General features: G+C 41.8%; 1 long non-coding RNA gene across 1 annotated transcript; it reads left to right on the top strand.

Annotated features, from left to right (window-relative positions):
• Positions 1-1,486: 1,486 nt before the first annotated feature.
• On the top strand, positions 1,487-2,770 carry LOC134100453 (uncharacterized). Its single transcript, XR_009941273.1, has 2 exons — positions 1,487-2,002; positions 2,620-2,770. It is a non-coding gene; the product is annotated as an uncharacterized LOC134100453 (long non-coding RNA).
• The last annotated feature ends 20,189 nt before the right edge of the window (positions 2,771-22,959 follow it).

Raw genomic sequence — 22,959 nt, 5'->3', positions numbered from 1 at the left:
GCGCCTTTGAGCATTATGGTGCTTTACCCATCTGTAAATTCTATCTCGACATTTCAACATTCAGATTTCAATACATAAATTGACCATGTCTTCACTCTAGAAGTGCAAGCTTTTCCTACACATTTTGCTATGTTTGCAAGGGTCAGGGAATCAAAGCAAGCTACCAAAATTCCTTGCACGAACATACAGACGGATTTTTTATGTTATGGAAAGGGAATTTTCCGATTAATGTGATTCCATGCTCCAATATTCCAGTTAAAAGACCATAGGCATATACCAGGAGTGTTATTCCGGTTTTAGAATATGAGCTTAATCGGGTTATGTCAGCTGGATTAAGTTGTTTACAGGACTCATGTGCAAAAATAGTGTATGAAGGCAGTTTGCGGGTAACCGGACTCTCGCCAGATCCTTGTAGTTCGCTGAGCTTCATACCAGGATCTGGGAGTTCTCGATAGGAGATGTATTTCTGAAGGCGGGGCCTTGTAAAAAAAATCCTTGCATGTGATTTGATAAACCACTTGTCCGTTATCTTGAATGACGTGCTAGGCTACTTCAAGCTCTTCCCAAACCCGGTCGGAAGAGGAGTGAAAACATCCTTGCCACCAATAAATGCCTTCAAAACCATTCTCTGTTAATCTTTTAAAGAATGAATACTCGATAGATTCAACAAAACAGTTGAAATAGCAGAATCAATGTCAGCACAAGACTCCTCGCTGCGTGCCGCCATTGTTGTTTGAATCAAAGACTCGCTTCGGCGCTCCTGATTGGTTCATAATTTTTTGCTCCCTGGAAGGAGTTTGGATTGCCCTGGAGCCCAGACCCTTGTGTGGAGCTCAGCGAAACGCCTCTGGTGGAGCATGGGGGAACTACAAGGGTCTGGCGAGAGTCAGGCTAGTTTGCGGGTGGGCCACAGGTAAAATCCAACAGGCTGCTAGTTGAATAGACCTGCTCTAGGCCTATTATCATCTACGGACAGTATGGTGAACAAAAGGACTTTTCCTACTTTGCTTACCTTTCAGAGAGGCCGCTCACAGCAGTAGTGTATCTGTCTTTAAATTGGGATTACTCTTTTCAGTATTAGAGATTCAATCAGCTGTACAGTACTCATCTTTCACATTTAATGCTGAGTTGAGAGTACTCAGGAAGAGTACTTTTTTCATTTGAGACTCTAGGTCAGTTCAGTGTAAGAAAAAAATATGCATTTATTTATCATGTGGAAAGATTAATCTATGCAAAGCTGATATTAATTTATAACACAGATTCAATTCAGCAGTGCTTTATGCAATGAAGTGCCTTTCCTAATGAGTAATATCATCAACAGGCAACGCGCCCATTTTTCCCGTTTTGCCATGTCCCTGCACAGTATGGTCCACAACTATGGAGTTTCGTTTGTGCCAAAAAGTTCAAACAATACTTTTTCAAATTCAAACAAAAATCAATTAATCAAAATACCAAATACAAAATCTAAACAAAAAAAATAAAGTCGAAAAAAAAAATCTAAACTCGCAAACAAATTATTTGTGTAGTTGCAAAAAAAAACTGTTTGAATAACTTGTCTTTTGGTTTACAATAACAACAGTCATTTGCAGCGACATCATTCGTTTGTTTGCTCCTGGCTTTTTCAGTTTCGATTCTGGCTCTCGCGTTTGCGCTGCCTGTTTCTTTGCTTGCGATTCTGGCACAAACTTCACATGTGGGTGGGTGTCTGTGGGGTGCATTCCTATTGGCTGATGCGTTTTGACTGACAGCTTTACTATGGATTCAAGCGCAAGAGCTACCCACCTCCCCCCCAGGTAGTGGTGCAACGCTCTTTTTGGCCACTATGTACAGGTATATGCGATGTGGCGCTATTGAGCACAGTATGTCAACCGCCATATGAAGAAGAAGAAGATATTGACCACAGTAAGTAGTTCCGTGGAGCTAGCTACACCAAAGCCATCGATGGGCTACACGCGTTATGGACTCAAAACAATGGGTTTTCCTCACTACTCATTAACCCAAGGTAAGAAGTGTAATCTAATTTGTTATGGGTCTAATTTTCACGTTTATGTGGGATGTTATGGCGTAGTTGTTACAATACTGACGCTGGTTTTAAGGTATCAGATGGCTATCTTAGCATCGTAGGTTTGTCCACATACAAACGAGGCTTTTGATGAAATGTCGCACTACAGTAGCCTAAATTATGAATTCATACCATGTATTTATTTGTTCAGAAGTATATTGTTAATGTCCTCGCGTTATATAAGCGTATGTGTCCGATTATGTCATGAAATATCGCTATGTTGTCAACGGTAGTCTAGCATAGTATGAGCGCGATGGTGCGATCTATCTGTGGTCAGTTCATCAATGGCCCTGGCGATCTCTGGAGGTCCACTCTTTGTGAACGTTTGGAGACCACAGACATAGTGTAACCTTAGTTAGAGTATTGGTTCATTTGCCTGAGAAAGACCCAAGGGTCGAAACGTTACTTTTTGTAAACATGGGAGCTCAAGCAGTGTTGCCAACGTTACCTTCTTCTGTTACATCTCCCCAGGAAATGTTATTAAGCACTGTGACCAGCTCTGTCTTTTGATTAGTACATGTAATTTGTCTTTTGCTTGTGCTTGTGTGTTTGTGCAGAACAACTCATCGTGATGGAGCACCTGTACTCCCTGATACAGCAGGATCTGAGGGGATTCCTCAGACAGGACGCAGATGTGGATTGACAACATCCTGCAGTTTAACTTTATTAGAATAAGTGTTGTTTTGAATAAAGAACAATAAAATTGTACTACTTACTACTTACTACTTACTGTATGTTAACCTGACTCACCACTTGAATTTCGTTCCACCTAGCTCCTCACATTCATCTGGAACTACTCCATTGGAAATGTATTTCAGAAGGCAGGGCCTTGTCAAAACACCTTTCATATGATTGGATAAACTAATTTATTGACATGCTACTACAACAGGGGTGGGCAAACTAAGGCCCAGGGGCCACATGCGGCCCTCTGCTCTGTTTCATGTGGCCCGCCATGAAGTCAAACACATACAATTAAATGTGGCCTGTTGTTACATAAACCTGATATACATCCATCACACAGCATGGTTTCATAACTGATGTGCTATGTTTGTCAATGAAAACAAGAGAACAGGCCGCACTATGCATAAGCAATCACCATTTATTCACACAGACGCGTTTCGGCGCTCTGCCTTCCCAGTATGTTTGTCAATACCATCATCAAGCTGTACTTTTGGGAACTCTGACTGAATAAATACATTTTTTTGGAAGGTAACATCACTTTTTCATTGCTTAATTAATCATAGCATATAAGCTTACCATTCTTAACATCCAACTACTTGGTAACTTTCTAATGTAGCTTGGCATTTTCTGCCTCTCGGATGCGCGCGCAGCCAGTATAGTTGGTAAACGAGAAACCTATGTATATCAACAATAACAGCAATATCAACAGTCACAACAGTGTCCACGTCCACTGGGTGTGTGCAAGGGACCAGGCAGAGTCAGCTAGTCATGTGCGGAGCATAGCTGTGTTTTTTGGTTTGTAAAGGACACAGCAGGAGAAGGGTGAGCTGGGTTTGTGGCGGCTGGAAGAGTCTGCAGGTGTGCAACGGACCGGGCAGAGCCAGCCGGGTGTGTGAGGGAGAGAGCAGCGTCTGTTGGGAGTGTGAAAGCCACAGATTTCAGAGCCACCCTGAGGGGCTGGGCAAAGCCTGCTCTGTGTGTTAGAGACACAACAGGATCTGTTGGGTGTGTGAGGGATGGGGTACAGCGCATTGTGTATGTGAGGGACACAGCTAGATCCATCGGGTGTGTGAGGGATGGGGTACAGCGCATTGTGTATGTGAGGGACACAGCTAGATCCATCGGGTGTGTGAGTGATGGGGTACAGCGCATTGTGTATGTGAGGGACACAGCTAGGTCCATCGGGTGTGCGAGGGGTGGGGCAGGGCAGAGCCTGCAGGTACTGTGGAGCAGAGTCTCTCAGGTATGTGAGGCACACAATAGGATCCACCAGGTGTGTGAAAGACGCAGCGGACTCTGTCTGGTGTGTGGTGCTGTGCTGCAGATGGAGAAGAGGCCGTCAGCTGTGCTGTGTTGTGCTGCAGATGAAACAGGGACCGATGGTTGTGATGGCAATGAAGCAGAGGTTGACCAAAGACTGTGTGGTGTGTATGGGACAGAGAAGAGGTCGGTTGAACAGGTCAAACTGCAGGATGTTGTCAATCCACATCTGCGTCCTGTCTGAGGAATCCCCTCAGATCCTGCTGTATCAGGGAGTACAGGTGCTCCATCACGATGAGTTGTTCTGCACAAACACACAAGCACAAGCAAAAGACAAATTACATGTACTAATCAAAAGACAGAGCTGGTCACAGTGCTTAATAACATTTCCTGGGGAGATGTAACAGAAGAAGGTAACGTTGGCAACACTGCTTGAGCTCCCATGTTTACAAAAAGTAACGTTTCGACCCTTGGGTCTTTCTCAGGCAAATGAACCAATACTCTAACTAAGGTTATACTATGTCTGTGGTCTCCAAACGTTCACAAAGAGTGGACCTCCAGAGATCGCCAGGGCCATTGATGAACTGACCACAGATAGATCGCACCATCGCGCTCATACTATGCTAGACTACCGTTGACAACATAGCGATATTTCATGACATAATCGGACACATACGCTTATATAACGCGAGGACATTAACAATATACTTCTGAACAAATAAATACATGGTATGAATTCATAATTTAGGCTACTGTAGTGCGACATTTCATCAAAAGCCTCGTTTGGATGTGGACAAACCTACGATGCTAAGATAGCCATCTGATACCTTAAAACCAGCGTCAGTATTGTAACAACTACGCCATAACATCCCACATAAACGTGAAAATTAGACCCATAACAAATTAGATGACACTTCTTACCTTGGATTAATGAGTAGTGAGGAAAACCCATTGTTTTGAGTCCATAACGCGTGTAGCCCATCGATGGCTTTGGTGTAGCTAGCTCCACGGAACTTACTGTGGTCAATATCTTCTTCTTCTTCATATGGCGGTTGACATACTGTGCTCAATAGCGCCACATCGCATATACCTGTACATAGTGGCCAAAAAGAGCGTTGCACCACTACCTACTGGGGAGGGGAGGGGGGTGGGTAGCTCTTGCGCTTGAATCCATAGTAAAGCTGTCAGTCAAAACGCATCAGCCAATAGGAATGCACCCCACAGACACCCACCCACATGTGAAGTTTGTGCCAGAATCGCAAGCAAAGAAACAGGCAGCGCAAACGCGAGAGCCAGAATCGAAACTGAAAAAGCCAGGAGCAAACAAACGAATGATGTCGCTGCAAATGATTGTTGTTATTGTAAACCAAAAGACAAGTTATTCAAACAGTTTTTTTTTTGCAACTACACAAATAATTTGTTTGCGAGTTTAGATTTTTTTTGCGAGTTTAGATTTTTTTTTTTCGACTTTATTTTTTTTGTTTAGATTTTGTATTTGGTATTTTGATTAATTGATTTTTGTTTGAATTAGAAAAAGTATTGTTTGAACTTTTTGGCACAAACGAAACTCCATACACAACCCAAGTTCAAGTCCAGAAGTTACAGAGTTACATGGCGCAAACTGCACCTTGTTCCATCAATGCCATAAGGTAAGTTATAAGTTATGCCACTGCAACTGAAGAAAATGCAACGATCAAAATGTAACAATGAAGTTAATCTACAAATCTGCTTCTCTTATTACAGCTTTTTTACTGAGAAGGGAAAAGTTATATGCTCAGATCCACAGTCACCTTGGGCTCAGAGAGCCAAGAAACACCTAGATGAGAGAATAAAAAAACCTACACCCTCAATGCCTGCAGTGTCTACAACCCCAACGCATACCACCAAGTCTACTGTGTTTACATCATCAACAGGCGAGTCATATGTCCAGCCATTCGAGTCTACATCAGACACTCTGACACAAGGTCAGTTTAGTGTAAGAAAACAAAGTAGACTGAAACGTGTAAAATATTAATTTACCAGTATACTAAGCTTATGTCTAGCACTACATATTAAATTCCTGTTCAGCAGTGTTTTGTGCAATGAAGTACCTTTCCTAATGAGTAATATCATCAACAGACCACCTGCCCGTTTTGCTATGTCCCTGTCTATCAAAGTCCGCAACCCAAGTTCTAGTCCAGAAGTTACAGAGTTACACTGTGCAAACTGCACCTTGTTCCATCAATGCTATAGGGTAAGTTCTAAGTTATGCCACTGCAACTGAAGAAAATGCAACGATGAAAATGTAACAATGAAGTTAATTTACAAATCTGCATCTCTTATTACAGCTTTTTTACTGAGATGGGAAAACTCATATGCTCAGATCCACAGTCACCTTGGGCTCAGAGAGCCAAGAAACACCTTGAGGAGCAAGGAACAAAAAAACCTATACCCAAAACGCCTCCTATTTACAGAACCTTAACGTCTACCACCAACTCAGTTACACCATCAACCACTTCATTTGTTCAGACATTCGAGTCTACATCAAAGACACCTCCATCACCTACCACCCAAACTCCTACATCCTCAAAGCCGATCACCACATCACCCAATACAGACATGGACCCTACTTTGTCTCTGCCAACAACCATGATCACTCCTACCGTGACAAAAAGGAGCCCTGTGGTATATACCCGTAAAATTAATTGGATTAAAAGGAGACTGAATAGAGTGAAGAGACCAGGATTAAAAGCAAAAGTGTCAACGCGGTCAGAATCAACCACCAAATAATTTGGCCAGACGTTCCACCCAGTTTCCTTTTCATGATAAGAAGGCATCTACAGTATATTTACAGTACATGTATTAATTTAGCAGATACTTTTATCCAAAGGGACTTACATAATTATATCAGTTGTATTACAAGTAGAGATGTGCAAGCAAGGCTATTGAAACGTACGATTCTACAGATTAAATGGGTTCATGGTTCAAAGCTTTTGATACTCTACTCCTTTGATACTCTAACACCATCTGGTCAATTAAAAGTCCTACTCCAACAACGTTATACTGTATATTGTATTATTGGTATTTTGTATTCACAAGTTTGTTTTCTACACCTCCTAAATAAAAGAAAATGGCAGAGACTATTTGCACCCGGGTGTAAATAATGAACATTACTATTTACACCCGGGTGCAAATAATCAACATTACTATTTACACCCGGGTGTAAATAGTGTAATAATCAACATTACTATTTACACCCGGGTGTAAATAGTGTAATAATCAACAATACTATTTACACCCGATGTCTAACATCCATGTTCTCTGTCAATAGGCCTGTGTATTTACCAGCTCTACAGTAGGCCAGGCCTAATAGTTTTGAACAGTTTTTAGCTGTTTTGCCATGTCTGGGTTACTTGGAAGTGATTATACAAATATTAGGGTAATGAGTGGTCATGTGGTAGCTTCATCAAAGACAAGCTACTTTAAAGAGTTGTTTTCTGAGTTGTCTTCCAGGCAGCGCTGCCACTGTTGACTTAAAAACACTTAATCCTACTCCTAACCTTAACCCTAACCTTAACCTAACCTTAACCCTAACCTTAACCTTAACCCACGCCTAAGCGCCTTCCAGGCAGCGTTGGGGGCTCAAAGTCAAAACACAACCTTTCTAACAACTACTGAAGCCTACTTCTACTTAACTCTACTCATAACTGAAATAAAACCAGTAAATCTTTGACAGGTTCAAAAAGCACAAACTCTTATTTGCCGCGAGGTAACGTCATCTAAGAAAAAAGAAGTCATGGTGCGTACTTTGGCAGGCAAAAAAAAAAAGGCAATCTGAGGTTCGAACCCAGCACCTCGAGCATAGTAATTCAGTCACTTTACCGCTGTACTGCGCCCCGTCGAAGAAGAAGCGGAGAATACTAATTATTGACTCACTTGTTGGGGTTGCTAGGTAACGGTAAACAAAACAAAAAGATCGTGTTTCTTGATTGTGCTTGCAAACGGACGGCTTTACCCGTTCACTGAATAAAGTTTGTGGAAATTTAGCACCACTTTACCATCTCAAATATAGTTTTAATAATCCTAACTTGTTAGATTTAGGTAGGCCATCTCCTGCCAAGATGGTCCCGCTATGTTGGATAGCACGCATTTCCGGTTTGGGTGCAAATAAGAAAATGCCTCCATTCCACTATTTACACCCGGGTGCAAATAATCACTCCGAAAGAAAATTCTATAGTAAGCCAGTAAATTAGTTTTCATTACACGGTTGGCTTGGCGATTCTTAAAGGTACAGTATACTATGCAGTTTCAGGTATTTTTAACCACTCGAGGGCCAGATGTACTAACGTTTTGCGCCCATTTCAGGCGTAACGTGCGCGTATAAACATGGGGAGGATATGTACAAACAAGCCGCAATGAGGGAAACGCCCAGACTGCCTGCCGTGGGAGCTGAAAATGGCTATTTGCGCTTTTCCGTGTCATGCATATTAATTCCTGGGCGGATCAGGTGAAAATGGGTGTAACGCGCAAGTACAGGGGAGGAGAGGTGCTAATAGCGATTGATTAAGTATTCCGCCCATGGAGGTATTATATATAACTGGAGAGAGTGACTAAGTCCCGCCCTCCATACAAATGAATGGCCGATGCTAGGCTAGTAAATCCGGCCAATTTTCGTCAACGCCATATTGAACACTGGAGCTCCGATCCAGCGCCAGTCGGCTCTGACCATGCGCAAAGTTCCAAAGCTGGAAATGACGCATGGACCTACATTGATTTCTATTGGACATTCTGTAAAAAGAGAGTCATCCTCCAGTTCAGACGGTGGCGATAATGCACATACCTTGCTTGCCGCGTAACAACAAGCAGAAAAAGTTGCTCGGGAACGCACACCTGAGTCCAGTGGAGTGTCGCACGGAGTAATGATTGGCTGTAGGTACCTGTCCCCCAACATGTACGCGCATGAGAGCTCGTGCCCAACACGGATTTTCGTGCACGGAGCTGGTTCTAAATGCTCCATGAGGCGCCATACTTGAAAATGGCGCTTGCTAACTTGCCGAAGCTAATCAACACGGCCTTGACCCCCTGATTCCGCCAGATGTATGAAAATAGCGCACGTCTATTTTGCGTTGAAAAACTTCCGCCTTCTGAAAGCAGGTGTAATCGAGATTGCAGTTAAATGTGTCTATTAGAAAAACTTTTAGAGACAGCTGAATCAATAGTCAGAGCATCCGTTTTCTTCATTGTACTATGTCAAAAGCAACCTTAACTTTTGTTTGCCTCTCTAAAATCGTATTTTCTCTTTCATGACATAGCCTACACTTCCCAATCTGTTAGACTAGGCATTAAGTCATATCCCAAGTCTACGTGCAGTAAATAGTTCAAGTATTTTTAAGTGGATTTGAATAACTACTAGGCCTACTCTTTCTGTCGATGCTCGTTGACATCTCTTTGTATCATGTATGATCGCTAAACTTTGATTCTTTTTAATGTTGCAATATTCAACTGCGCTCGTTGTTCAGCTCTGCATGCGCGCAATTGACGTGGTAAAGGGGGCGGGAACGGGCGGCACTGAACGCAGTTAACGTAATGAAGTGATGGCTTAGTAAATTCCACGCAATATAGCAAGGCACAGCGTTCGCACTCTGCGCAAACAAAAACTCACTATTAGCGCTGTCTTAGTACATCTGGCCCTCAGACTCTACAGCTTTGCCTAAAGTCATGATATTTTGATATTTAGGGCCCGAGCACCGAGGTGCGGCCACTGAAAGTGGCTGCACCGTAGGTGCAAGGCCCTATTGTTTTTGCTCAGATTATTCTTCTTATTATTATTATTATAGTATAATTATCTTACCAGTAACATTTTTCACCAACTTCGCATGCTCTAAAACTCTTGCAATTTAGCTGGCATATGTAGAATTGCATTTGATACTCAGAGACAGAGCTGTGGCCTAGGGTGTGGCTCAGGGACTCTACAGCGCCACCTAGCGCGCCGTCTACTGTGGTTGACACATACATTCACGGAAATGAACCAAATTTGGTGGACATGTGTGTTGTATTATTCTGAACAAGTTTTACATTTAAACTATATAGTTAATCTTAGAAGAATTTGAGTTATGATGATGATTATGATTTTTGCACATCACGTATTTTGAAATACTTCTCCTAGACGGTTTATCGAAATCATGTCATATCAGCACTAAAATGATCTTGAGGGGTTGCCCAAGAGGAATTGCGACCAGATTTTTGAATTTTTGAAGTATATTGAAATGGCGAAGGTTTGAATTATGGCGTTTTATTAAGAAACAGGAAGTTGGTGTTATAGGCAGAAAAAAGGTTAGGAATTGGATGTAATTTGGCAGCTACATGTGGAATTGCTTCTGCTAGTCAGAGACAGAGCTCTGGCCTAAGGTGTGGCTTTGGGACTCTATAGCGCCACCTAGCAGCATGTTATCTGTTGTGGTTGACACAGACATTCACGAAAATGAACCAAATTTGGTGGACTTGTGTGTTATTGCTACTACTAGTCAGAGACAGAGCTTTGGCCTAGGGTTTGGCTTAGGATCTCTATAGCGCCACCTAGCACATAGTCTGTTGTGGTTGACACATACATTGATGAAAATGAACCAAATTTGGTGTGCTTGTGTGTTATTGCTATCGCTAGTCAGAGACAGAGCTCTGGCCTAAGGTGTGGCTTCCGGACTCTATAGCGCCACCTAGCAGCATGTTATCTGTTGTGGTTGACACAAACATTCACGAAAATGAACCAAATTTGGTGGACTTGTGTCTTATTGCTATGGCTAGTCAGAGACAGAGCTTTGGCCTAAGGTGTGGCTTTGGGACTCTATAGCGCCACCTAGCAGCATGTTATCTGTTGTGGTTGACACAAACATTCACGAAAATGAACCAAATTTGGTGGACCTGTGTGTTATTGCTACTACTAGTCAGAGACAGAGCTTTGGCCTAGGGTGTGGCTTAGGAACTCTATAGCGCCACCTAGCACATAGTCTGTTGTGGTTGACACATACATTGATGAAAATGAACCAAATTTGGTGTGCTTGTGTGTTATTGCTATCGCTAGTCAGAGACAGAGCTCTGGCCTAAGGTGTGGCTTCGGGACTCTATAGCGCCACCTAGTGCGTTGTCTGTTGTGGTTGACGTAAACATTCACGAAAATTAGCCAAATTTGCTGGGCTTGTGTGTTATTGCTATCGGTAGTCAGAGACAGAGCTCTGGCCTAGAGTGTGGCTTAGGGACTCTAGAGCGCCACCTAATGCATTGACTGTTGTGGTTGACACGTACATTCACCAAAATGAACCAAATTTGGTGGACTTGTGTGTTATTGCTATGGCAAGTCAGAGACAGAGCTTTGGCAGAGGGTGTGGCGTAGGGACTCTATAGTGCCACCAACTGCGTTGTCTGTTGTGGTTGACACAAACATTCACGAAAATTAGCCAAATTTGCTGGGCTTGTGTGTTATTGCTATCGGTAGTCAGAGACAGAGCTCTGGCCTAGAGTGTGGCTTAGGGACTCTAGAGCGCCACCTAATGCATTGTCTGTTGTGGTTGACACGTACATTCACCAAAATGAACCAAATTTTGTGGGCTTGTGTGTTATTGCTATAGTTATTCAGAGACAGAGCTCTGGCCTTGGGTGTGGCTTAGGGACTCTATAGCGCCACCTAGTGCATTGTCTGTTGTGGTTGACACATACATTCACAAAAATGAACCAAATTTGGTTAGCATATGTGTTATTGCTATAGCTATTCAGAGACAGCGCTCTTGTCAAGAGTGTCTTAGGGACTTTATAGCGCCACCTAGCGCATTGTGTGTCGTGGTTAGCACACACATTCACGAAAATGAACCAAATTTGGTGGGCTTGTGCGTTATTGCTATCGATAGTCAGAGATAGAGCTCTGGCCTAGGGTGTGGCTTAGGGACTCTATAGCGCCACCTAGCGTGTTGTCTGTTGTGGTTGACACATACATTCAGGAAAATTGACCAAATTTGGTGGGTATGTGTGTTGCTCATGCACATGCCCACCAACACGCACATGCTGCTTTGTTAGATTCCGAAATGTCACATGTCTCCGCACCGCAGGTGCTCGGGCCCGCCATCGCCGCTTGCGGCTATATTTAGGGCCCGAGCACCGAGGTGCGGCCACTGAAAGTGGCTGCACCGTAGGTGCAAGGCCCTATTGTTTTTGCTCAGATTATTAGGGCCCGAGCACCGAGGTGCGGCCGCTGTAGCAGCGGCTGCACCGTAGGTGCAAGGCCCTATTGTTTTTGCTCAGATTATTAGGGCCCGAGCACCGAGGTGCGGCCGCTGTAGCAGCGGCTGCACCGTAGGTGCAAGGCCCTATTGTTTTTGCTCAGATTATTAGGGCCCGAGCACCGAGGTGCGGCCACTGAAAGTGGCTGCACCGTAGGTGCAAGGCCCTATTGTTTTTGCTCAGATTATTCTTATTAGGGCCCGAGCACCGAGGTGCGGCCACTGAAAGTGGCTGCACCGTAGGTGCAAGGCCCTATTGTTTTTGCTCAGATTATTATTATTAGGGCCCGAGCACCGAGGTGCGGCCACTGAAAGTGGCTGCACCGTAGGTGCAAGGCCCTATTGTTTTTGCTCAGATTATTCTTATTATTATTATTATAGTATAATTATCTTACCAGTAACATTTTTCACCAACTTGGCATGCTCTAAAACTCTTGCAATTTAGCTGGCATATGTAGAATTGCATTTGATACTCAGACACAGAGCTGTGGCCTAGGGTGTGGCTCAGGGACTCTATAGCGCCACCTAGCGCGCCGTCTACTGTGGTTAACACATACATTCACGGAAATGAACCAAATTTGGTGGACATGTGTGTTGTATTATTCTGAACAAGTTTTACATTCAAACTATATAGTGAATCTTAGAAGAATTTGAATTATGTGAGATTTTCTGATTTTTGCACATCATGTATTTTGAAATACTTCTCCTAGACGGTTTATCGAAATTATGTCATTTAAGCACTAAAATGATCTTGAGGGGTTGCCTGAGAGGAATTGCGACCAGATTTTTGAATTTCAAATGTGTCACTGTTTGGGAGTAGCCTGCCTTTTGGGAGCTAACGTTATAGCAAGGCAGGTTTTTGTCACGTTCGGTAATTAACAAGTCCCAGTGCGATAACGAACGTCAAATAGCCTAGCTGCTACTGTAGTTGGTCTTGTTTGAAAAGGTCTAGCGGAAAACACAACAGGCACCTAGGGCCAGCCGTAGTAAATTCGACCTGGTTTTAAATCTTGGCCTAAGCTAGGGTTTAACTGAAAGTGGCTGCACCGTAGGTGCAAGGCCCTATTGTTTTTGCTCAGATTATTCTTATTATTATTATTATAGTATAATTATCTTACCAGTAACATTTTTCACCAACTTGGCATGCTCTAAAACTCTTGCAATTTAGCTGGCATATGTAGAATTGCATTTGATACTCAGACACAGAGCTGTGGCCTAGGGTGTGGCTCAGGGACTCTATAGCGCCACCTAGCGCGCCGTCTACTGTGGTTAACACATACATTCACGGAAATGAACCAAATTTGGTGGACATGTGTGTTGTATTATTCTGAACAAGTTTTACATTCAAACTATATAGTGAATCTTAGAAGAATTTGAATTATGTGAGATTTTCTGATTTTTGCACATCATGTATTTTGAAATACTTCTCCTAGACGGTTTATCGAAATTATGTCATTTAAGCACTAAAATGATCTTGAGGGGTTGCCTGAGAGGAATTGCGACCAGATTTTTGAATTTCAAAAGTATATTGAAATGGCGAAGGTCTGAATCTAGGTGTCTTATAAAAGAAACAAAAAGTTGGTGTTATAGGCAGAAAACAGTGACTAATTTGGATGAAATTTGATGGAGTATTAGTTAGAGGGTTTGTAGTGACAGTCATATACAAAGTTTTGAATTTGGTGTTGTTTGTGTTTTTTAAAAGCTCATTAATGATTGTGGTGGACACAGTTTTAGCTAAAATATTTTGAAGCGAGTTGATGAATAATTATAATCATATCAACCTATGCTGCAATTTTGATTTCAACCATGTTAACAGAAAGTGAGATATTTAGGTTTATTAGGTTTTTATAGGTCTGTGTGCCTAGCCGCGCATGGTCTTGCTCCCTCACTGTGGCTCACCCACTCTCCCCCCACAGTTCTTCCCACCCCTCCCCTCTCTCCCAGCTGGATGTCTCTCTAACCTCCCCCGCTTTCCACATAGAGACTCAGACACAGACAGACACACACACACACACACACAGACACACACACACACACACACACACACACACACAGGTTTGAACCTAGGTGTCTTATAAAAGGAACAATAAGTTGGTGTTATAGGCAGAAAGCAGTGACTAATTTGGATGAAATTGAATGGAGTATTAGATAGTGTGGTTGTAGTGACAGTCACATTCAAGTTTTGATGTTGTTTGGTGTGGTTGTGATTTTGTCACTTATAATAGCATATTAATGATTGACACATAGTTTTACCTAAAGTATTATGAGATGAGTTTACAAATACTAATAGTCATATTAACCTATGCTGCAATTTTGACTTTAAACACATTAACAGAAAGTGAGTTATTTAGGGTTATTTGTTTGATGCCCTAGGGAATGAAACTCAATTGTCTGTAAAAGTCTCTCACTCATTTGACATTCTGTGGTCGAGAGCACTGTCCCGCCCACTACATCATGTGATTTGTTAGTCAGTGCAGATCCAGGCGACCCCGACTCATAGCATAGCTCTACACTGAGTGTTTTCGTGGATTTATATTGTGGAAACAGTGCAATCATTTTGACTTTTTGTCTACGGAGTTATTCTTGAAAGTAAGGTAACAGTTTTGTTGAAACGCAACTTTGCAAGCTATTTGATGCGGTTCAATAAGTTGGCTAAAGCGCTCGTTTCCTCCATCTAGCTAACTCCAAGTGATGGACTTCAGTGATATGGTGTTTACTAGCTAGTTTATCTTAGCTTACAAATAGAGCCTTGATAGCCTAGGTGACAGCCTAACTAGGCCTACCGAAACACAATCCAAACTTTTGACAGTTGTAAAATGTAACGTGAAGTTCAAATGTGTCACTGTTTGGGAGTAGCCTGCCTTTTGGGAGCTAACGTTATAGCAAGGCAGGTTTTTGTCACGTTCGGTAATTAACAAGTCCCAGTGCGATAACGAACGTCAAATAGCCTAGCTGCTACTGTAGTTGGTCTTGTTTGAAAAGGTCTAGCGGAAAACACAACAGGCACCTAGGGCCAGCCGTAGTAAATTCGACCTGGTTTTAAATCTTGGCCTAAGCTAGCTAGCTAGCTAGCTAACTCCAAGTGATGCACGTTAGCGATATGGTGCTTACTAGTTTATTTTAGCTTACAAATAGAGCATTGATAGCCTAGGTGTCAGTTTAACTCCTGAAACATAATCCAAACTTTTGACAGTTGTAAAACGTAACGAGAAGTTCAAATGTGTCACATTTTGGGAGTAGCCTACCGTTTGTGAGTGGAAGCTAGCTAATGCTAGCTATTAGTGGAGGACGTAAGTTTGAAACCACAACGAACTTACTCTGCCTAACTGAAGGAGGATGTTTCTCCATGGACATCTAGAAAGCAGGAGAGAAGATGACAGAACTAGAACTGGCCGTCTGCTTCACTGGTTAGCTTTCAATCAAGGTAAGAACATTTCCCTCCAGTGCAAGGCAGGTTAATGTTAATCAGTTGTGGTGATTAATTGCCTTTAAATGGAGTGAACCATCTATCTATTCAAAATAATCTAAACGTTTCCACTGTCTGGAAATACGTTAGTTTGGTGCCACCGATTCATATGAGCAGTCGTGCAATGTGTGTGTGATCCAAGTGAAACCATACGAGGCTAGAAACAACGATATTTTTCAAACGATTGATTCCTGCAACTATACATTGAAACAACATAGGCAGACTGCCTAATCCTAGTTTTTGAAACGATTGAAGATGGTATGAACATAGTTTATCCCTTTGCATGCGTTTGCAAACATACTCTGGGTAGACTTCAAAACGTTTTTTTATTATTTGATCTGCCATCACTAAGCCTAGTTTAATTAGGCTATAGGCCTATGCATTAATAACTTTGCCTATGATGGGCTGAGAAATCTGCTGTCGACGTTAGGCATGAAACGGTAGGCTCAAATTATTTATTTAAAAGACGTAATTTATGAAGTTGTTGTTGGCTTTGCCACGCGTTCGCATCCAGTTTGACGTGTCCGGATTTTCCGATAATGACAGCAATCTCGTGATGGCAATATTGACTTTTAATTTCTGCGCGTGTAAACTAGTCTAGGCTACAGTGCCTGAAGTTAGCTGTGACAGACTAGCCTACTGGTTTTCATAGTTTTAGCCACAAAGCCTGTCTACCCTAGGTCAACTAAATTGTTTAGTTATCACCTTGTCATGTCGCGTTTTTCCAGCCTTATCTCCGTGCGCCCCATGTCATTCAAAACGTCATTCAAAACATATTTCGGGATAGCCATCTCACTATGAGAAAACGTATGACGACAGTGCTAAGAGATTAACACATTGGCATGCTTGGTAAACTTGTCTTGCACATAATATTGAGCTGATTTTTTTAGTGAAAATGGCCTGTAGCATTGTGCTGATAGATGAAAAAAGTCGCCTATTTAAAGGCACAGTTTGAATTTTAATCCTAGCTCTCCATTTAGTGTGTGCACTTGAACAAGTGATGTAGCTTATAACAGTAGGGCCAGACATCTGTTTTTAAGAGGAAAGGTGTAGGACATGTTACTTTGGAAGGAGAGGGAGTGGTGCAATTTGATTTTCTTTGGAACTTAAATATCATCAAGCAACCTCTTCAAACAGCATCAATATATCAATAAGCCTATTCACTATTATATTATATTGTACAGGACTAGAGCTAGAGGACTAAGGGGGCAGGCTATATGTTATCAAGTAGGCCTATATTAAAACATGTAGTCAACATTATAACTTTATGTTGGTTTAAGTGAAAACAAAGCATGTCATGAACTAGGAAAATCCATGGTACTACATCATTGTTGGCAAAATGATCATGATAGCCTACATATTTCATCCATATCTGGTTTAGTCTTGAGCAGGCCTAGGCTACTTTGCTATAAATTAGTCGTAGACTTATTACAATATAGTCTATGTATATCTATATATATATCGAGGGCTGAGAACCACAGGGGCGTAAGTGACATTTCACCAACTTTACAAGAGAGCCAAAACAAATCTAACTGCTTATGTTCACAGTTAAAGACCTTTGGTTTTTGGTTTTGTCAATCATTTTATATTTATAAATATTTTACTTCTATAATTGTGTCAGCTAAAAAGAGCTCAAGAGCTTTCAGGTGATATATATAACTCAATTTTGACCAAAATGTCACTTACGCAACTGCCCCTTTGGTTCTCAGCCCTCGATATATGTTATAATGTTTATATGTATCACAGTTTATCAACAGTTCTCATAAAAGATGTTATCATTTAAGGGGTCATTTTTGAAAACTTTCTCCTGAGGGTGCTGGGTATATTTTCCTCTTTTTTGTCCTTTGCCAATCACACCCCTGAAATATGGTGTGAATCAATCCATGCTGTTCAACATCATCGAGTGCTGTCAGTAAGAAAAAGAACAAGGAAACTTGATATGACAGAGCAGCAAACACTCATTTTCTATGCCCCATTCAGTTAACCCAGTGGTTCTCAAACTTTTTCTTTCATTCCCCACTTTGATCAAGGGGGCTTTCTCGAGCCCCACCTGTCCATCATCGCTCTATAGAAAGTATAGGTCAAGCTCAAAATTGTCATATTTATAACGTCACTTGCTAAATATACATCAGTAGGCCTAACAAATAACAGTTAGGCTACTAAAGATAAATATCAGTTAAAGAATAGAGAAAATAAAAATCTAAATCAATGACCAATAACGTCAGTTTTTTGTCATTGACAAGGTGTCAATCCTTGCTTCAAAAAAAGCTGATTTCCAATAATACAGCAAAAGGGCCAACTATATGCTACCATTGTGTTATAAATGAAGTTTAACACTCTCAACCTCGTTCAAAATCTTATTCAGGTCAAGCCTTGACGCGAGCGCTTCCCTGAATGAAACAGTCCGCCTGTTGCGCATCGGGCACTACCCTCTTTATCACGACGATAGCATTTCTTTTACCTGCTTTCGTCTGTGCGCCAACCGAGCAAAGTCCCTCACAGTTTTTCCATTTGATGTCCTGTTCTGCCAGGTAGACTAATTGTTGAGATCAATGTTGAATATAGTTCATCTGCAGTGGCCCTACTTTTGGCATAGCCTACTCACAGAATAGAATATCTTCGCCCGCTGTCAAGTTAACAAAGCGGACATAAGCAATAACTAAACCACCTTTGTAACTGTCGGTGGCTTTGTCCACTTGCAAGGCAAAACATGTTTGCGTTTGTCAAGCACTTGTTCTTCGAGATCGCAGAACAGCAATTGTGTCGTCGGACAGATAGCCAAGATATCCTTCAATTTTACTGCGCTCGTCTCGAAACATAAACAGGTTTTTTTGTTTCCGCTGCAATTAAAATTCCGACATCAATCATTTTTTTCGGACTATGGTTCCAGGACAGACTAACATTTTCATCTGGTCAATGATAGGCCTACAAGAGTCTAGATAACCTTGTTTGTGTTTGTTTTGTGAGATGGAGGTGCATTCTCGTAATTATCAATGAAGGAAGGCACAGGCTACAGATTAAAAAGAAATCTCCGGTTGTTCACGTCAGCTCGCGCCCCACCTGGCATGTCTCCGCCCCACAGTTTGAGAAACGCTGAGTTAACCTAATGATAGTTGCTGGTTCAGTATTCGGCTAAGGTTGTATCAAATTTCCTGGTTCTTTATCCTACAGTGACCTCAAACAACAGGGCTTTGAATTTGTTCACTCACAATTTCAATACTGGAAAACTGGTCTTGAAAGTCCTTAAAAAGTGCTTGAATTTGGCCATGATAATGGTGTACAAACCCTGTGCATGTAAATTTAACGGTCTATCGTAGCAATAACAGCAACATTTTCTTTTATTTGGACTTCGGATAGACTTTTTATGAGGAACATTTAAAACCCTTGAACTAATAAAGTAAATTAAGTGAGAGGAAGTGTGCGGACCTTTTACTCTTTTTTTGAACATTTAAAACCCTACAACTTATCTTCGTGGCAGAAGGCGTACTTTAGAAATTTCACAGACAAAATTGTTTTTGCTACCCCTAGTCAGAGACAGAGCTCTGGTCTAGGGTGTGGCTTAGGGACTCTATAGTGCGTGCCACCTAGCAGATTGTGTTGTGGTGACGTGTACATTCACGAAAATGAAGCAAATTTGGTGGTTTTGTGTGTTGTTGCTGCCGCTACTGAAAGATAGAGCTCTGACACATACATTGACACAATTAGGTAGGCTTGTGTGTTATTGCTACCGCTAGTCAGGGACAGAGCTCTGGCCTAGGGTGTCGCTTAGGTACTCTATAGTGCCACCTAGCATGTTGTCTTTTGTGGTTGACACATGTATTCACAAAAATGAACCAAATTTAGTGGGCATGTATGTTGCTCATGCACAGGCACACCAACCCACACATGTTGCTTTGTTAGATTCCGAAATGTCACAGGTCTCCGCACCGCAGGTGCTCGGGCCCGCCATCGCCGCTTGCGGCTATATTTATTATTATTCTTTCATCGTCTTACCCTGTGCGCCCTTTTTTCACCAACTTAGCATGCTCCAAAACTCTTGTATTTTGGCAGCTACATGTGGAGTTTATGTGGCTACTCAGTGACAGAGCTCTGGCCTAGGGTGTGGCTCAGGGACTCTATAGCGCCACCTATCGCGCTGTCTGCTGTGGTTGACACATGCATTCACGAAAATGGCCCAGATTTGGTGGGCATGTGTGTTCTATTAATCTGAACAACTCTTACATTTACACTCTATAGTAAATATTAGAAGAATTTGAGTTATGATTATGATTATGATTTTTGCACATCATGTATTTTGAAACACTTCTCCTAGACAGTTTATCGAAATCATGTCATTTCAGCAGTAAAATGATCTTGAGGGGTTGCCCAAGAGAAATTGCGAACAGATTTTTGAATTTCAAAAGTATATTGAAATGGCGAAGGTTTGAATTATGGCGACTTATTACGAAACAGGAAGTTGGTGTAATAAGCAGAAAAAAGGTTATAAATTGGATGTAATTTGGCAGCTACATGTGGAATTGCTTTTGCTAGTCAGGGACAGAGCTCTGGCCTAAGGTGTGGCTTCGGGACTCTACAGCGCCACCTAGTAGCACGTTATCCGTTGTGGTTGACACAAACATTCACGAAAATGAACCAAATTTGTTGGGCTTGTGTGTTATTGCTATGGCTTGTCAGAGGCAGAGCTTTGGCCTAGGGTGTGGCGTAGGGACTCTATAGCGCCACCTAGCACATTGTCTGTTGTGGTTGACACAAACATTCACGAAAAATGAACCAAATTTGGTGGGCTTGTGTGTTATTGCTATCGCAAGTCAGAGACAGAGCTCTGGCCTAGGTTGTGGCTTAGGGACTCTATAGCGCCACCTAGTGTGTTACCTGTTGTGGTTGACATATACATTCACGAAAATGAATCAAATTTGGTGAGCTTGTGTGTAATTACTGCCGCAAGTCAGAAACAGAGCTCTAACCTAGGGTGTGGCTTAGGGACTCTATAGCGCCACCTAGCGTGTTGTCTGTTGTGGTTGACACATACATTCAAGAAAATTGACCAAATTTGGTGGGCATGTGTGTTGCTCATGCACATGCCCACCAATACGCACAAGTTGCTTTGTTAGATTCCGAAATGTCACAGGTCTCCGCACCGCAGGTGCTCGGGCCCGCCATCGCCGCTTGCGGCTATATTTATTATTATTATTATAGTATAATTATCTTACCAGTAACATTTTTCACCAACTTGGCATGCTCTAAAACTCTTGCAATTTAGCTGGCATATGTAGAATTGCATTTGATACTCAGACACAGAGCTGTGGCCTAGGGTGTGGCTCAGGGACTCTATAGCGCCACCTAGCGCGCCGTCTACTGTGGTTAACACATACATTCACGGAAATGAACCAAATTTGGTGGACATATGTGTTGTATTATTCTGAACAAGTTTTACATTCAAACTATATAGTGAATCTTAGAAGAATTTGAATTATGTGAGATTTTCTGATTTTTGCACATCATGTATTTTGAAATACTTCTCCTAGACGGTTTATCGAAATTATGTCATTTAAGCACTAAAATGATCTTGAGGGGTTGCCTGAGAGGAATTGCGACCAGATTTTTGAATTTCAAAAGTATATTGAAATGGCGAAGGTCTGAATCTAGGTGTCTTATAAAAGAAACAAAAAGTTGGTGTTATAGGCAGAAAACAGTGACTAATTTGGATGAAATTTGATGGAGTATTAGTTAGAGGGTTTGTAGTGACAGTCATATACAAAGTTTTGAATTTGGTGTTGTTTGTGTTTTTTAAAAGCTCATTAATGATTGTGGTGGACACAGTTTTAGCTAAAATATTTTGAAGCGAGTTGATGAATAATTATAATCATATCAACCTATGCTGCAATTTTGATTTCAACCATGTTAACAGAAAGTGAGATATTTAGGTTTATTAGGTTTTTATAGGTCTGTGTGCCTAGCCGCGCATGGTCTTGCTCCCTCACTGTGGCTCACCCACTCTCCCCCCACAGTTCTTCCCACCCCTCCCCTCTCTCCCAGCTGGATGTCTCTCTAACCTCCCCCGCTTTCCACATAGAGACTCAGACACAGACAGACACACACACACACACACACAGACACACACACACACACACACACACACACACAGGTTTGAACCTAGGTGTCTTATAAAAGGAACAATAAGTTGGTGTTATAGGCAGAAAGCAGTGACTAATTTGGATGAAATTGAATGGAGTATTAGATAGTGTGGTTGTAGTGACAGTCACATTCAAGTTTTGATGTTGTTTGGTGTGGTTGTGATTTTGTCACTTATAATAGCATATTAATGATTGACACATAGTTTTACCTAAAGTATTATGAGATGAGTTTACAAATACTAATAGTCATATTAACCTATGCTGCAATTTTGACTTTAAACACATTAACAGAAAGTGAGTTATTTAGGGTTATTTGTTTGATGCCCTAGGGAATGAAACTCAATTGTCTGTAAAAGTCTCTCACTCATTTGACATTCTGTGGTCGAGAGCACTGTCCCGCCCACTACATCATGTGATTTGTTAGTCAGTGCAGATCCAGGCGACCCCGACTCATAGCATAGCTCTACACTGAGTGTTTTCGTGGATTTATATTGTGGAAACAGTGCAATCATTTTGACTTTTTGTCTACGGAGTTATTCTTGAAAGTAAGGTAACAGTTTTGTTGAAACGCAACTTTGCAAGCTATTTGATGCGGTTCAATAAGTTGGCTAAAGCGCTCGTTTCCTCCATCTAGCTAACTCCAAGTGATGGACTTCAGTGATATGGTGTTTACTAGCTAGTTTATCTTAGCTTACAAATAGAGCCTTGATAGCCTAGGTGACAGCCTAACTAGGCCTACCGAAACACAATCCAAACTTTTGACAGTTGTAAAATGTAACGTGAAGTTCAAATGTGTCACTGTTTGGGAGTAGCCTGCCTTTTGGGAGCTAACGTTATAGCAAGGCAGGTTTTTGTCACGTTCGGTAATTAACAAGTCCCAGTGCGATAACGAACGTCAAATAGCCTAGCTGCTACTGTAGTTGGTCTTGTTTGAAAAGGTCTAGCGGAAAACACAACAGGCACCTAGGGCCAGCCGTAGTAAATTCGACCTGGTTTTAAATCTTGGCCTAAGCTAGCTAGCTAGCTAGCTAACTCCAAGTGATGCACGTTAGCGATATGGTGCTTACTAGTTTATTTTAGCTTACAAATAGAGCATTGATAGCCTAGGTG

This window comes from Sardina pilchardus, chromosome 2 (genome assembly GCF_963854185.1).
Source record: "Sardina pilchardus chromosome 2, fSarPil1.1, whole genome shotgun sequence".
In the NCBI taxonomy this organism is placed as follows: Eukaryota; Metazoa; Chordata; class Actinopteri; order Clupeiformes; family Clupeidae; genus Sardina; species Sardina pilchardus.
This window is presented reverse-complemented; position numbering and strand designations above follow the sequence as displayed.